The sequence below is a fragment of the Rattus norvegicus genome, chromosome 5 (assembly GCF_036323735.1).
Source record: "Rattus norvegicus strain BN/NHsdMcwi chromosome 5, GRCr8, whole genome shotgun sequence".
In the NCBI taxonomy this organism is placed as follows: domain Eukaryota; kingdom Metazoa; phylum Chordata; class Mammalia; order Rodentia; family Muridae; genus Rattus; species Rattus norvegicus.
In genome coordinates, this window is record NC_086023.1 from 30,492,135 (window position 1) to 30,507,960 (window position 15,826).

Genomic DNA, 15,826 nt, shown 5'->3' on the forward strand with positions numbered 1-15,826 from the left:
GGTGGGAGGGACTAGGTGGGAGGGACTAGGTGGGAGGGTAGGGGAGCACCCTCATGGAGGCAAGGGGTTGGGGGATGGGATGGGAGAGTTTCAGAGGGGATAATATTTGAAATAAATAAATAAAATATCCAATAAAAGGGAAAAAAGAATAAATGATGACAACAGTAAAAGTCCCCTTTTACAAAACTTGGATCTTTACTAAAAAAATAGTCATATTGACATCTTTCCTCATATTTTTGTTTTTGTATTGACTAATTCCTTGCTCACTGGGATCCTGGATGATCTGATAATCTGGTCTCCATGTGTCTCATTCCAGAACCTCTTAATATCCTCCTTTTAAGTGCTTAGCTATGTCTGTTTAAAACCACACAACATCAAAGAACACACATAAACATTCATACTCACAGACACAGTCCTTGTGTATCTGAGGGTGTCTCCTTCAGTAATGACAGTAGTAAATCTTCCCCAGCATAAGCTCCCGCGACCCCTGTGAAGCTAGACATGCTGATCTTTCATGCATGGTTCTGCTTCAAGCTGTTCCTGACTTGAACGCACCCAGCACTTGCTACTCAGAAAACACCTCGTATTCTACCACATTTGTCTCTGGCTTCCTGGTGGGATCAGTACTCTCTCGTCTTCAATGCTCGACATTTTATTCTTGAATCAGTGTTTATGGTAGTTAAGTGATTCATTTTTGTGTTCGACTTACTCCTTGATCACAAATTGCACCTCAGTTATTTCTAGCACCATATGCTTTGAACAGCAGGAGGCACAGGATGATTCTACACAGGAGGAGGTTGAATGAAGGTTCTGGTCCTTAAGAGTTTAAAGTTGGGTTTTGTAAGTGTTGGGGAGATTATGGCAATAAATTCATTCCGTAGCGAATAGTTTCTAAGTATCTCCTACGTGCCAGATTTGATGTGATGCCTGCCATGCATTAAGGAACAAACCCCAAAATGTCTGTACTCTTTTTAGTGATGAGACACAGTCAGGGAATGCTAGGTGATTATAGGCGGCTCTTATCATGCCAGTGTTCTAGAAAGTTACCAAACCAAAAAAATAGAGCAGGATGAGAGAAGCCAAGAGAGCTGGTGTCAGGGTGGACAACTTCCTGTCCGCTCTCCAATGCGTTTGCCTGGGATCCAGAGATATCCAAGTTTGAGCCACTTGGTCTAAGAATGGATTCATGTAAGTGTGAGATCAGTTACCTAAGATGAGGATTATTCCTTACTGAATAGATTAGAAAGTAAAAATAAATGTGTTATCTAAGCTGATAAAACAGACAGGTCCATACCTGGTTCTTGGCCTTGGATTTGAACCCAGGCGATCTAAGCTAAAAGTACAGGTCCTTAAATAGTACTTTGTTCTCTAGCGCATGTAGATAAGTCCCCTGAATTTCCCCTCAGTTTTTAAATATCTCGTGTGGAAATCTTTGCTTTTAAAGACAAATTCATTGAAAAATACTCTTTTCACAGCCAGGGGGCAGCAAATGATTGGTTTTGAACAGTTACAGTTTTATAGGATGACTTATAATAAACAAAAAACCTGCAAACCTGTTTGATTGTAGTAAATAATGTTCCCAAATAAGATTCAACTTCCACATTCCTCATTCTTTTAAATTACTTTAAAAGAACGAATTACATTCATTTCTTTCATGCTAATAGAGACATTTAATTCTATTGCTTTAGAGTAATTATTTACATCTTTTCAATATGAATCTAAGTATCTTGATCTAAGTATCAACATTATTGATATCTTTCCACTTTGACTTAATGATATCTTTTTTTTTTTTTTTGGTTCTTTTTTTTCGGAGCTGGGGACCGAACCCAGGGCCTTGTGCTTCCTAGGTAAGCGCTCTACCACTGAGCTAAATCCCCAGCCCCGACTTAATGATATCTTAAGATGTCAGAATGTAGTCTTCCACTAGCAGCCTTCAGATGAAGATGTAGAGCTCTCAGCTTCTCCTGTACCATGCTGGCCTGGACGCTGCCATGCTTCACCCTGGATGCTACTGGACTGAACCTGTGAACTTCCGCTGCTTTGATGGGAGCATTCCTGTTCATGCAGCAGCCTTTTTGGGCAACCAATGGATCCTCAGTAAACTGCTGACTCCACGATCAGAGGGGTTGAAACCCACGGGGCTTTGCTTCAGGGAAGGATCATAGCATGCAGGTGTTCATGCAGCCTCGTACTTCACATATGAAGGCTATCATCTGGGGTCCTCCTATAAGCTCCTAAAGAAGATAGACTCTTCAGTGATTTACCAGCAACCCACCCTGGTTTGGTAGCCTCATTCAGGGAAGCCCAAATAATTCTCCTAACTGATAATTTAGACCTGGAATCGTTTCTGCCCCAAATATCTACAGCTTTGACTTTATAAAGTTTTATCTCACTTCAGGGATTCAGCTCGCTTACCCAGGATCTCTTCCAGTAATTGGAGACAAGGAAGTGGTCCAAGCTGATGACGAGCCCACTTCTCTTTCTTCAGTGGCCTCCTACGTGGTTATGACCAACCCCGTGTGGAACGGGAGCCGAGTCACAGTGAAGGAGCTGAACCTTCTCATCCATCCCCACTGTAGCAGGCTGAGGTTGGCCGGCTTGCGGATTACACAGCAGAGGTCCCAGTTTCCGGTGTAGCCCATGGAAGTGATTGTGCACCTGCTCCTCCAGATTGCTGATGCCCTGATATACCTGCATCCACGAAGGTTTATCCATCGCTCCCTTAGCTCTTACATTGTCCACATTATTTCTGTGGGAGAAGCAGGGCTGATTAACCTGGGATACGTGATGGGAAGACAGCATACCCTGTAATGGCTTGGATGGCTCACTTGTTGAAGAAACCAGGCCTTGGGGAATTATTTAGAAGCGGATGTCATAGTTTACTATGATATTGTTAAGTCAGATAACCAAACAAAGAACCGAACAATGTACCTACGAGATATTCGTTATATTCTGAAGAAGGACTTAAAGGCAAGCCCTGAAATTGTGAGGTTTGTTTCTGCTGTCTGCTTCATCGAGTTCATCAAGTTCCAGACCAGGAAGCTAGAGACTGAAGTTTTTAAAACTTTTGAAATGGAGGGCAATGGTACATGCCTGTGATGTGTGTCACGGGAACACATGGATTGGGGATGGGGGATACTGGAGGATCTGGAATTTAAGATCTGTCTGGACTACATGGAGAGTTCAAATCCAGTGTAGGGCTACATACTATGACTGAGTCTTTAAAAAGGAAAAAAACCCATGGTTTTGGAAAACCTGATTTATTATACTCTGTGTTGCGGAGAAAAGCCTGTTTAACTTAGGCGAAGGCAGCAGAGAATTTAGGCGGTGCTGGGGGTGTTGTAGGGTAGAATCAAGACTGGTAGACTAAGAATAAACTAGTTCATTAGGACCAGTAGCCAGTCTACCTGACAGAGTAAGAAAGAGGTGTCTGGCATATGTAGGTAAGTTTCTAAAAACACAAATATCTTTCGGATGACGTTGAATGATCCTTGACAGTGTTTTGTCATAGGAATTTATTGGTGCTCAGAAAACTTAGCTAACCGTGAGCCCCAGAGGGCAGATATATGAACTCCATCCTGATGGTAATTTCTGCCTACAGCTACTTTCAGAATATCAAAAAGACCCTCTAGACTCGGACATCCGGGAGCTAAAGGAAACAAGTACGGCTTGAACTCACAATTTAAGCATTACTTTGATTAAAAAAAAAGATGTCAGAATGTGTACATTCTTTTATTTCTCCTCTACCTTTTCAAATTACATTCTCGTTTTTTCTCTTTTTAAATATGTCTCGATTACAGTTTCCCCTTCCTGTCCCTCGCTCCCTCTCCTTTCCTCTGAATCCACTCCTTTTCTGCCTTTCATTGGAAAAGAACGGGTTTCTAGGATATAACAACTGAACATAACAAAATAAGATACAAAAACAATAAAATAAGCCCCTCACAATCGAGTTGGACAAGCAAACCAACAGAAGGAAATGAGCCCAAGAGAAGTCACAAGAGTCATTTTCAATTTCAGTAGCTTTTGGTTAGCATGAAAGATAATGGTTTCATTAGCTCATGTCCTTGTAACCATGCCCCCTTACTGTCCTGTTCCTCCTCCCACTAAACCCTGTCCTCCCTCTAAATAAGCTCCCTCCGCTTTCATGTGGTAGAGATGTACATATGCCCATGTGTACCTTTATTTATCTTCCCCAAGTAGCTTCCCTTCTCTACTTTCCTTCTCTACTTTCTTCTTACTTCCTCTCTAAATCTCTTCTTCTACAGTCTCCCTAAACTTTTCCATCTCATATTCTTTTAGAAATCTATCACTATATATATACATATATATTCTTTAAATATGTTTTAAATGATCAGAGATAAAAAATGAATAAAGTTGTATATTTTGTTTTTATATATTCCGTTTTATTCTACAGAACCTTTATACATGTATATAATAAAATATGGCTCTACATACTCCTCCCCATTCCTCCCATCAGCTCCTCCCATGGCCTCCCCCTTTCTCCCATAACTTTGTATCTTCTTTTCTTTTATTGTTAACCCAAATAAGTCCAGTTAGTGCTGCCAATATGTGTGTGGATGTGGGCCCATCCCCTGGAGCATAGGAGATCTACCAGGAGGCACATCCTCAAAGAACAGTTCTACCTTCTCGGCAGTACCGACTGCACAGAGCTCCTCAGTAAGGGCTGGGCTCTCTGCTCATCTCCTCCATCTCTGCTAATGTTTTACCCAGCCTGCTGCACCTGCCATGGTACCACACTATATTGCTTTTTCTTCTGGAGCAGTGTGTAACCATCCTTCTATCTTTCTTCTCATTGAAACAAACCACATGGACATGCTCACACACACACACACACACACACACACACATGCTCGCACACGCACACAAAGACACATGCACATTCACACATGCAGGTGAACATGAGCATACATGGACAAACACACACACGTTCACACACATGTATACACACACAGACATACACACATACACACACACATACCACACACACCACACACATACCACACACACTCACATGCACACACACACCACACACACACCACACATACTCACATGCACACACACACCACACATACCATACACATTCACATGCACACACACATACCACACACACCACACACATACCACACACACTCACATGCACACACACACCACACACACTCACATGCACACACACCACACACACTCACATGCACACACACACCACACACACTCACATGCACACACACCACACACACCACACACACTCACATGCACACACACCACACACACACACCACACACACCACACACACTCACATGCACACACACCACACACATACCACACACTCACATGCACACACACCACACATACCACACACACACCATACACACTCACATGCACACACCACACACACACACCACACACTCACATGCACACACACCACACACACCACACACACACCATACACACTCACATGCACACACCACACACACACACCATACACACTCACATGCACATACACACACCACACACACTCACATGCACACACACACCACACACACACCACACACACTCACATGCACATACACACACCACACACACTCACATGCACACACACACACCACACACATGCCCCCCACATACACACACCACACACACACACACAGCATACACACTCACATGCACACACACCACACACACACCACACACTCACATGCACACACACCACACACACCACACACACACCATACACACTCACATGCACACACCACACACACACCATACACACTCACATGCACATACACACACCACACACACTCACATGCACACACACACCACACACACCACACACACACTCACATGCACACACACACCACACACATGCCCCCCCACATACACACACACCACACACACACACACACAGCATACACACACAGTCAGGTAAACCGTATCATACTCCACTTTACTAGATTACAGGCTGTGAACTTACTCAGCTTGGGAGCCTCTGCATACTCGTCACGTCAGGGTTGGTTCCTGTCTCTGGACTTTGGCATGTACTTTTTTCTTTGCCAGGAGTGATTTGCTCTCATATCTCAATGACGAATTCTCTCACTTCTACGGATTCGTCACTCAAAAAACCACATTCTCTGTGTTAGAAATCCTCCTGGTTTATATCATTTTGAATTTTCTTTCCCGGGATTTTCTTTCTTTCTTTTTTCTTAGCACAAAATACATGTAGCATTGTGCATTTTTACTCATCAGCATTACTATAGGACAGAGGTTTTTGTCAGTTCTGTTTGCAGCCCTGTCCATAGCGCTTAGCACGGAGTAGGAGACCAATCCATGTTTTAGGAATAAATAAATAGATAGCAGCCGTCGGTAAATGCAGCAGAAATGAGCCATGCTGTATAGGCATTGGATCTGAGCCTAGAACTAATGTCAAGGGAGATGAATGGGTTTCCCCCAACATACGTTTTTGAAACGGCACTAGCAGCATTAGCTCGCATTTACCTAGATCTATTAAGTTTATAAAAAGCCAACCGATTGTTCCCCGGCATTAGCAAGCTTACATGTAAAAGTCCTCCGCGAACATTTCCAATCGCGTCTGCTCATCAGAGGGCCTTTGATTCCTTACCAGCCAGAACAGTGATTGTGCTTCGAAGACATCTGCTGAGCTCCTCATTGCTGTTTCCTCCTGCCGTGTGTACAGTTGCATCCATTGGTACGTATTTGTTTACACGGTGTGGCATATGGTATTGGTCAGTTCTGGCCATAGACGTGTTCTGAAGATTTTCAGTAGCACTAGGCCTTACTATGTGGTGTTTGCCATTCAGAATTAGATTTCTAAGAATTGAGTGCTGAACATTTTGACAGGAGGAGTTTTGAACAAAGATGTACAGATTCCCATCCTGCTACAAAATTTTGAGTTCCAAGGAGACTTAGTGAGCTAAGTCCTAAAGTACTGTCTCTCAAGAAAAGCAAGCTCAGATTTGGATAGATTTGGGGGAATTTGATGCTTGGGACAAAATGGGGAAAATGTGGGGCCTTGTGGTATAATTTATGAAAGTACAAAATAATCAGTTTCAATATGTTTGAGTATAAATATTTTCTGGGAAGTCTCACCTTTGCAAAGTTTTTTATTTTGTTTTCAAGTAAGAAAAGTACCCAGGAGCAATACCAATACTCTTATAAAAAGTGCACGACTTTGCTTCTAGAACAAGAAGACTATTTAATAATCCTGATTATTTTATTCAGTCAAACTTGCCCAGTTTTAATCAGAGTTATTGATTTTGTTAAATAAAATAGGAACCTGGACTTCTTCGTAAGGCAAGTCTTTATTTGAAAGGGTTATGTTAGAGGAGAAGGGAATATTGCAATAGAGAAGATGCTGTGATCACAGGGCTGGAGGGTTCTCAAGAATTGGAGGGAAGGGATTTCCTTTCTAAGAGAAGTGAACCAGGTACGGAAGCACTGACTTAGGGATGTGGGATGAAAGAGAGGTGCTCAGGGCAGTGGCCGCAGTAGACAGCTGAGCCCGAGTGTGCTTGACAGTCATTTTGTTTGATCAACAGGAGAGAGAGATTGAGTTAATCACTTATCAAGGAAAGACTGGCAACACAGAGGGTCCATGTGTGGCCTCGCCAGAGCAGAAGTAAACAAGGAGTCAAGGACTGTACAGAAAGTGGTTCCTTACTTCAAGCAGAGGAACAGACCACAGAAAATAGCAGGGAGACTACTTTAATCCTTTGTGTCTTCCAACGCAGAGCTCGTGTAAAATTTGTTCACTTGGAAACCTAGGATGGATTTGGAAACACACCCTGGCCTTTTCTTTTACAAAGGGATTAAAATAACAATTTGATGGTGTCTTGACGTTTGAAATTTGCTCTTCACGGTGTGTGTGTGTGTGTGTGTGTGTGTGTGTGTGTGTGCGCGCGCGCGCGCGATAATGTAAATTATTAAAAAAATCTAACACGAACGTAAAGGGGAGTTTTTGGAGATAGCACAGTCAGAGATGCCAATTGTTAGCATTCTGTCTAAGCTCTGCCCCCACAGTTACCTGGCAACAGCCAGGTGTGCTTGACTCACTATAAGGTATGCTTGCCCCCTCCTCACTCTCTTGCTCTCTTCCCCTCTTCCCCCAGTCTCTTCTTTTTCCATACCCCTCCCCCCAACATGCTCATGGCCAGCCTCTATTTCTCAACTTCTTCTCTTCTCTTCTTCTCTTCTCTTCTCTTCTCTTCTTCTCTCTCCTCTCCTCCCCTCTCCTCTCCCTCCTCTCCCCTCCCCACTCCCCTCTCCCCCTCCCCCCTCTGCCTTTCTCTGCCCTGACTACCCTTTTACTCCATTCTATACTATTCTATCCCATTCTATACTATGTGGCTGGTCCCTCAGGAGGAAGGGATGCTGCTGCACGGGCACACAGAAGCATCCTCTTCCCCCGCACCTCCATAGAACACATCGCCAGTCTCTTTTATCTTTATGTAAACATCACCATTTGCTGCTGGTTTGTAGCTGACATGCGGGAGCACTACCAACTTAAGAAGGGCAGGAGGAAAGAAATATTTGAGCTATTGGTCAGCAAACAAATACTCTTCAGAAGGTCTTTCCTGAAGGCAAGCACCCAGTTCCCCTTAAGCTATTTGCTTTACAGAAAAATGAGAGACTACTTACTGAACTTCTGAGAAATGTGTTCTAAATGAAGGACAAAGATAAGACAAGGAAGTGGAAAGATACAGGAAGAATTAAGAGAAAGCCTCAGGTGTTTCATTTTTATATTATACTAAAAGGACCAGAAAGCATGTTCATGATGAATCAGGCTTTTTGTTTGTTTTGTTTTGGAAACAAGTTACATTGAACAGAGTGGCATAGAGAGAATTGTTGATTTGATTTCCTCTTTTAGCTATGTATTTATATTGTATTTATGTCTGATTTCCCCTAAAACATCTCCTCAAATGAAAACATAAAATTCTATTAAAATTTCTGACACTTTTTATTTTCGGAGCTGGGGACTGAACCCAGGGCCTTGCGCTTGCTAGGCAAGCGCTCTACCACTGAGCTAAATCCCCAACCCCAATTTCTGACACTTTTAAATACATCAGAACCAAATAAAAGTGGACTTGGGAGAGGGGACCTTTGGAGGAGTGTTGGCAAACTCATTCCTACTGAGTGAGAAAAGTCCCTGAAAAACTAGGAACAATTTGCCACTTAACGGTTGAGTGACCTCAAGGCACCCCCAGTTCTCCTAACTTCAGCTTCTTGAAGACAAGCAGGTGAAGCTTAAGAGTCAGTGTAGCAGCATTCACTTTAACTTCTCAACACCAGAAAGTTCTTGACTTATGAAGGAATAAATACAAAGTCTCCAATGTTGGTGAAAAAGTTAGGGGCAGGGTGAATGGGATGCTTCTACATCTGAAGCAGGTCAGCTAGAAAACCTGAGGAAAATATGAAGTAGCTTACACGGGAGACTTTTCCTTAGGGAAGACCTCTATGCTCAGGGAAACAATGGCTGTGTTGGTGACACAAGACTGCCGAGCATCCTGCCTTTCTTTTTCTCTGGTGATTTTCAGGCTTGCTGTCTTCTTCCTCCCCCTCCTCCCTTTCTGCAGAGTACTGAGGTCAGTACTGAGGTTCCCAGCCTCAGGTCTTCCCAGGGCACAGGGCAAAGAATGGTTTTCATTGCTATTTAATTTCCAGTCAGTAGATGGCGCTAGCTTTCTGTCCAAAGAGTCTTCCTCAGCATCTCCTGTATCAAATTCTGTGCTGAGCCACCTCCGACTTAGGTAGGTTTGATTTTTACTTGTTTGTAATCACAGAATATAGGCAGCAATTCCACAGATTTATGTAAAGTACCCAAACAGAGCTTCCCCAGTTTGGGTATTTCTGTTGAAGAGATTTCTTTTTTTTCCTTTTTCTCTTTCTGATTTTTGATGCCATTGGTGGAGAAAGCCATCTCCCTATCTTAAAGCTTTTCCTTAAATCATGCCGTCCTCTGAAAGGCATCGAGAAAGAAGCTGCCTTCTGGAAAGGGATTTCAAAGAAACTGTATAAATAACAAATATCTTGTAGCTAAACTTTGGTAGTTTTTGTCAAAGAAACTTTTACAATTGTATAACCCACTTGATTTTTATGCCTTTGAATATCTCAATTTCTCTTTAAGCCAGAAAATATCCTTTAATCTTAAAAATGTGAGCAAAGAATTGGTTTTCTGAAAACAGTTTGCTATACTCTCTAATGCCGTCCCAATAACCCAAATGGAACATTATACAGTAGATATACACATTTCCATAACAAAACGTACCGACACCAGAAATGTTTGCCTGCCTTGTGTAAAAATGTCAAAGGCAGGGGAAATGGAGATGGCTCAGTTAGAAAAGTGCTTGCTGTACCAGCAGGAGAGTAGGTTTGATTCCCAGAACCCATGAAGAGGTGGAAAGTTCAGAGGTGTGCATCTGTAATCTCCACTAGGGAGGCAGACACTCGAGGGTCTCTCGGGCTCTCTGGCCTGCCAGTCTAGCCAAATTGATGAGCCTTGAGTCCAGTGAGAGACCTTGTTTCTAAAAATTAAGCTGAAGAGGCAGAAAGATGGTTCAGTGGGTGAAGCACCTGCCACACAGCCTGACCATCTAAGTTCATTTCCCAGGTACCCATGTAAAGGTGGAAAGAGAGAACTGCATTCTTTTTTGACCTCACACCTGTGCCACTGCACATGCCCTCATTCCCCCAGGAGTGGCTGAAGAAAACACGGGACACTAACTTTCGTCGTTCATTCACACACACACACACACACACACACACACACACACACACACGCATACACACTTATAGACACAAGCACACAATGCACACATACACTATTACACATACACAAAAAATTTCAATGATGCCCTTCTTGGGAAGTGTTTTTAAGAATTTTCACGAAAACAAATTATGGAGAATTTGAAGGAAAATTATCGCCCATAAATGTCCCCCAAAATACAATTGCATTTATTTCACTAAATGTAGATTTTAAAATACAAGTTCTTTTTTTTTTGTGGAATGGAGGAAGGATGGTATTTGGCCAAATGTTATTTAAAGCCAAACCCCTAAAGGTATAAGTTGGCACAAAGAGGGCTTCATTAAAAAGGTTTCTAAATCTATTATAATTCACCTCGAAATCATGAATCATATAAGCTTTTCCAAGAAAAGTCTTCTATTAAAAAAAACCAATTAGCTAATTCTTGGTGCTGTTTTGAAAGAGGATAACATATATGTATTTTATGAGATAAGTTAACTTGTAGTGAGTAATTAGAATTGAAAACACTTAATGATTGCTGATACATTCTCTGACCTGGTGGTCTTGCAGAAGTTGTAACCTCTGGTGGCCTTCACAACAGGGGGTCAGTCCCTGTCTCCATCTCATTCTCTAATTACCTGAATGTCACAGTGCCAGACCACGGATCCCTCTGACCTGGTGATGGATCTCCGGGGCTGTCAATCCCAGATTTATTGCTTTGTTTGGACCGTTACGTATCTTCCATGCCCAGCAGAGGTTGTTTCTTGGAGGCAAAATACAGGCCCACACTTCAAACACCTGTAAGTATGAGGTTGTTCAAGTCTTTTTTATTCTGAATAAGGTTCAAACTTCAAAATGACAACACTAATTTATGTCATTTATCCTAACGCTGTACTTTGCTGTCTGGCAACAACCATAGCTAAACCCATGGTTTAGACTTCAAACTCCCTGTAGTGAGAAATCACGCTCGTGAGCCAGAGTACCCAAGATGGCAGCTACAGTATCCCGCAGCACGTGAGAAAGAGCATCTCAACCATATTGCCAAATTATTAACTTTGTAGGAGAAAGACTTTGCAGCAAGTCTTCCTGTAGAAATCGGTACTGCGTACCTTGAAGATTGTCCCAAGGAGCTTTCACACACAGCTGCTGCCCTGTGTGTCCAAGACATCGATTGCGCCTCTCGCTGATCCATGCTTCAACTGTTTTATACCTTAGGTCTCCATAAGGAAGTGCTCAGATAGACTCCAGTCTATCTACAGGTCATTCTAGCTCTGTCTTGTCCAGAGCAACAGGTTTAGACGCTACTTACATTCTGAGTGCTTCCAGGACTGACCCCTCAGATACGCGCCCTGTGGCTTCCCTTGCGTTCTTGCCTTGACCTCACGTGACCAAATGCTGTGTCTCCAAGAGTGTTTCAAACTCTTTTGGACTGGGGAAAGCATTGGTCACCTTGTGCCAATCACCTCCCATGCTTGTATTGTCACCGTTGATGTGACAGAATCTCTCCAGGTTTGAGATCATTGCTACTACACCCATGAGACTACAGCCCATGTTCGTCTGGCTATTTCCTTCTGTACAGAGAAAGACCGTATTTGATTTCAGCACTGCTTCTTCTTATTGACTTTTTTTTTACTGGTGATGTAATTTATGTGCCAGGAGATTCACTTGTATACGTATACAGACTAATGCCATTCAGTATATCTAGTGAGCTGTGTAATGTTCGCTAAAATCTAGGTTAAGAATATTTCCACCCCGTCCCAAAGCATCCATTCACCCATTTTAATTTCTTTCCTATTGTCTGTCAGTTAACACATCAACATTTTAAAGCAGCAAATGCTTTAGGACATCTCCACCCAATAGTAGGACAGTTTTTTTTTTTTTTGAGACGTGGTCTTGTTATGTAGCCAAAGCTGGCCTCACATTTTTGATTCCCTTGCCTCTGGTGGGATTATAGAGGTACACCATCATACCCAGGCAATGGCATGAATACTGGTATTACAGAATGCTGTGTCAGCTATTTTTTGATGTATATTTTAATCCCTTATACATTTTCTCAGAACCCATTAATAGTTAAAGCTCCCTGACATTTTCACTTTAAAAGTTTAATCGTCAAACTCCTATATAGAAGAATGTTTGATTCTCAGGTAATCGCAGACCTCCTTTTTGTTGTTGACAAGGAACTCAGTAGGACAAGAACCTCAGCCATCTTGACTAAACAGATAACTCCATTCAGTTATTACTCTACTACAACAATACTTTGATTACAGATATTTGTCATTTTCTTCAAGATTCTCCAATATTTTGTGTGGATATTTTCTTATAACTTTATCAACTGATTTATGAATTGATAGGAAGGTAACAAAGGCTTAAGTGAGCATCACCTTCATGCCTGGCTATGTGGTTATCTCCAAGGTGCAGCTTTCTTTATAATTTGAAACACTTTAGTGCTCAGATGACCCTGGTTTGACAAGTGAAGGACAAGGATTTTTGGTTGGAAACCCAGGAGTTTCAGTTAACTAACTACCTGATGCAGTGATAACCACTTTCAGTACTGGAAAGCCATTGGTCAGAGACAGAATCTTGATACTTGCTTATTTCTTTATTACTTGTTCATGCTTATGTCAGTAGCCTGTTCCTTTACCTTCTAAACATTTCTTAAATGTGTCCTTGTGTTTCTATGCCCAGTTCAGATATTTGTTGCAACTCTCTTCGATTGTGGAATAGAATCTCAACCCCTGTTTCTCCTGTACTCCTCTTTCCAACAAACTCCAGCCCACATCTATCTTCCCATCAGCCAGACTGATCTCTGGTAACCATATCCTTCTCTGCAGCCCTTTTCAGTGTACCTCTGCCAGAATGAAGGGGCATGCTTCTCTGCACATGAGACAAGCCTGTTGCCTCCTGTTCTCTTCTCAACCCCGCTCACTTCTTATCAGTCTTCCCACACATTTGATGTTCTAATGACACTCCCTGGCTGGATTATTCTCCCCAAGCATTTGGTTTTCTTTCAGTGCATAATTTTTCTTTGCATGCATAGTTTTGACAATTTATTTTCCCTCGCAGGGCTCAGGTATCTTTTCCAGAAAGCTTTTTTCTTGAGCACTGCTTAGCTGAAGGGTGCTTCCCCTTTTGTGCTCCTGTACAAGTACACACACACACACACACACACACACACACACACACACACACACACCCCTTTACTACTATTACTATTGTTACAAAGTTACCAGCATTCAATCCTGGGGCCCACTCTCTTTGTTTAGTTCTATCATGTCGGTCTCCTTAATGAATTTGGGTGAACATTCTCCTTGGGTGTAAATGCTTTAACAGTAGTGATAATGCCTATATCATCTTTGGATTCCCAGTGTCTTGTAGATAGAATACATTTTTACATTTATTTTATATAATGCATATTTAATCTACATGTATGTACCAGTACCACACCTAGTACCAGTACCTCTGCATAATTCCTGCAGAGGTCAGAGGAGGGTATCAGATCATTTAAAAATAGAGTTGCAGATGGTGTGAGCTCTCATGTGATTGCTGGGAATCAAACTCTTAACTGCTGAGTCATCTTTCCATCCCCTGTAGCAAATATTTTGTATGGTGTTTCTCATATCCTGAACTGAACTTGGCCTAATCAGTGTCATTCCTTGATTTCTGAATTATAACTGGATTGTGTATTAGTGTGTGTGTGTGTGTGTGTGTGTGTGTGTGTGTGTACATTTCTGCTAAACTTTCAGTTATCTCAATTTTATCACTCTCAATGGTAATCAATTCCTTTCTAGCCCTACTAGACTGAGTTCCCACTGTAACGGGAATGATGTAAATGTCTGTAACACTGAGTTCCTTATATAGGGGGACTAGCATGTGATGTCACCTGATTGCAAATGGCTGCCTATTCCAAATGTCTATTTTGGTTGTATTTTGAAGTGATTTTCGGGAGGAAAATGTCCATGAAGTGAGCAAATAATGTATAGAGGACTTCAACAGGTCAACCTGCTACTATGTCCAACAAGTAGTAGATATCTTATAGAATTCCGAGTCTGATTAGGGGGAATTTAACAAGGATTACCTTTCTCTTCCTGATTTAGTTGACGTTTACATTGATGGAGCATTGAGTGAAAGTGAAAGTGGTGATTCTGAAAATCAAAGACGGTGTTGGGAGAAGAGGGCACGTCCATGCCTCTCCACCAAGTGGACTAGAGACTTTGTGGCACTGAATGTGGATCTAAGCTTCAGTGGGGATGATAAAGGACCAGCGAACATTCCAGGACATATCACTGAAGAAAGCACCAGCCGTAGATTTTCTCTCCTTGTTTATCAGAAACAACCTGTGGCAGAATTTGACAGAAAAGACAAATTCACATGCCCATCAAATGTGTGCAGAAAAGCCAAACTACTCTTATTCCAAGAACATCACGGATGCTTCTGTTGATGAAATGAAAGCTTTTACTGGGCTAAGATATACATGGAATATTCGTGTATAAAACTAAGCTATCTGGATTACTGGTCAAGTGAGAGACCTGACCTTCTTGCATGTGATTTATGAGCAGGATGTAAACATTGATAAAACAGACAAATACTAAATATTGGTATTAGAAGTAAGGTAGAACTATTATCTTCAATCTCTCCAAGTTTCAACTAAATCTAACCACTGTTGTGTATAGTATGAATAATTTTCTAATGAATCAACACTTTTCAAAATTTTGCTCAGGAAGCCAGGCAGGGTACTCAAGGGCTCAGGTCTAGGAGGGCTAGAATATTATGGACATAAAGAACAAGTTCACAACATGTTATGGAAGTGAATCAGGTCTGATTTTGAGATAAAGAACCAGTAGTCCAGATTAGATTAATGTGTGGAAAGACAGGAGAGAAATAGGCAAGGGGGAAAGACTTGCAGCATAATCATGAAGAGTTGAGCTTGGATTCCTAGCTTGCACAGAGAGCTGAGTGTGGTATCAGGCACATGCAATTCTGGCAGAGAGACGGAGGCAGGACAGTCCTAGAGGATGGTCAATAGGCAGCCAATTGCTGATTTCTATACACAGTGAG

At 42.0% G+C, this 15,826-nt stretch overlaps 1 protein-coding gene across 6 annotated transcripts in view; it reads left to right on the plus strand.

Moving 5' to 3' along the window:
• Positions 1–15,294, plus strand: part of Rbm12b (RNA binding motif protein 12B) — a 112,673-nt gene extending 97,379 nt beyond the window's left edge. For all 6 annotated transcript variants that reach the window (XM_039110939.2, XM_039110940.2, XM_063287576.1 and 3 more), the window contains 3 exons: positions 6,638–6,721; positions 11,423–11,571; positions 14,866–15,294. The gene's annotated coding sequence lies outside the window, so the exon portion shown is untranslated. The remainder of the gene's footprint in view (positions 1–6,637; positions 6,722–11,422; positions 11,572–14,865) is intronic.
• Positions 15,295–15,826: the final 532 nt, after the last annotated feature.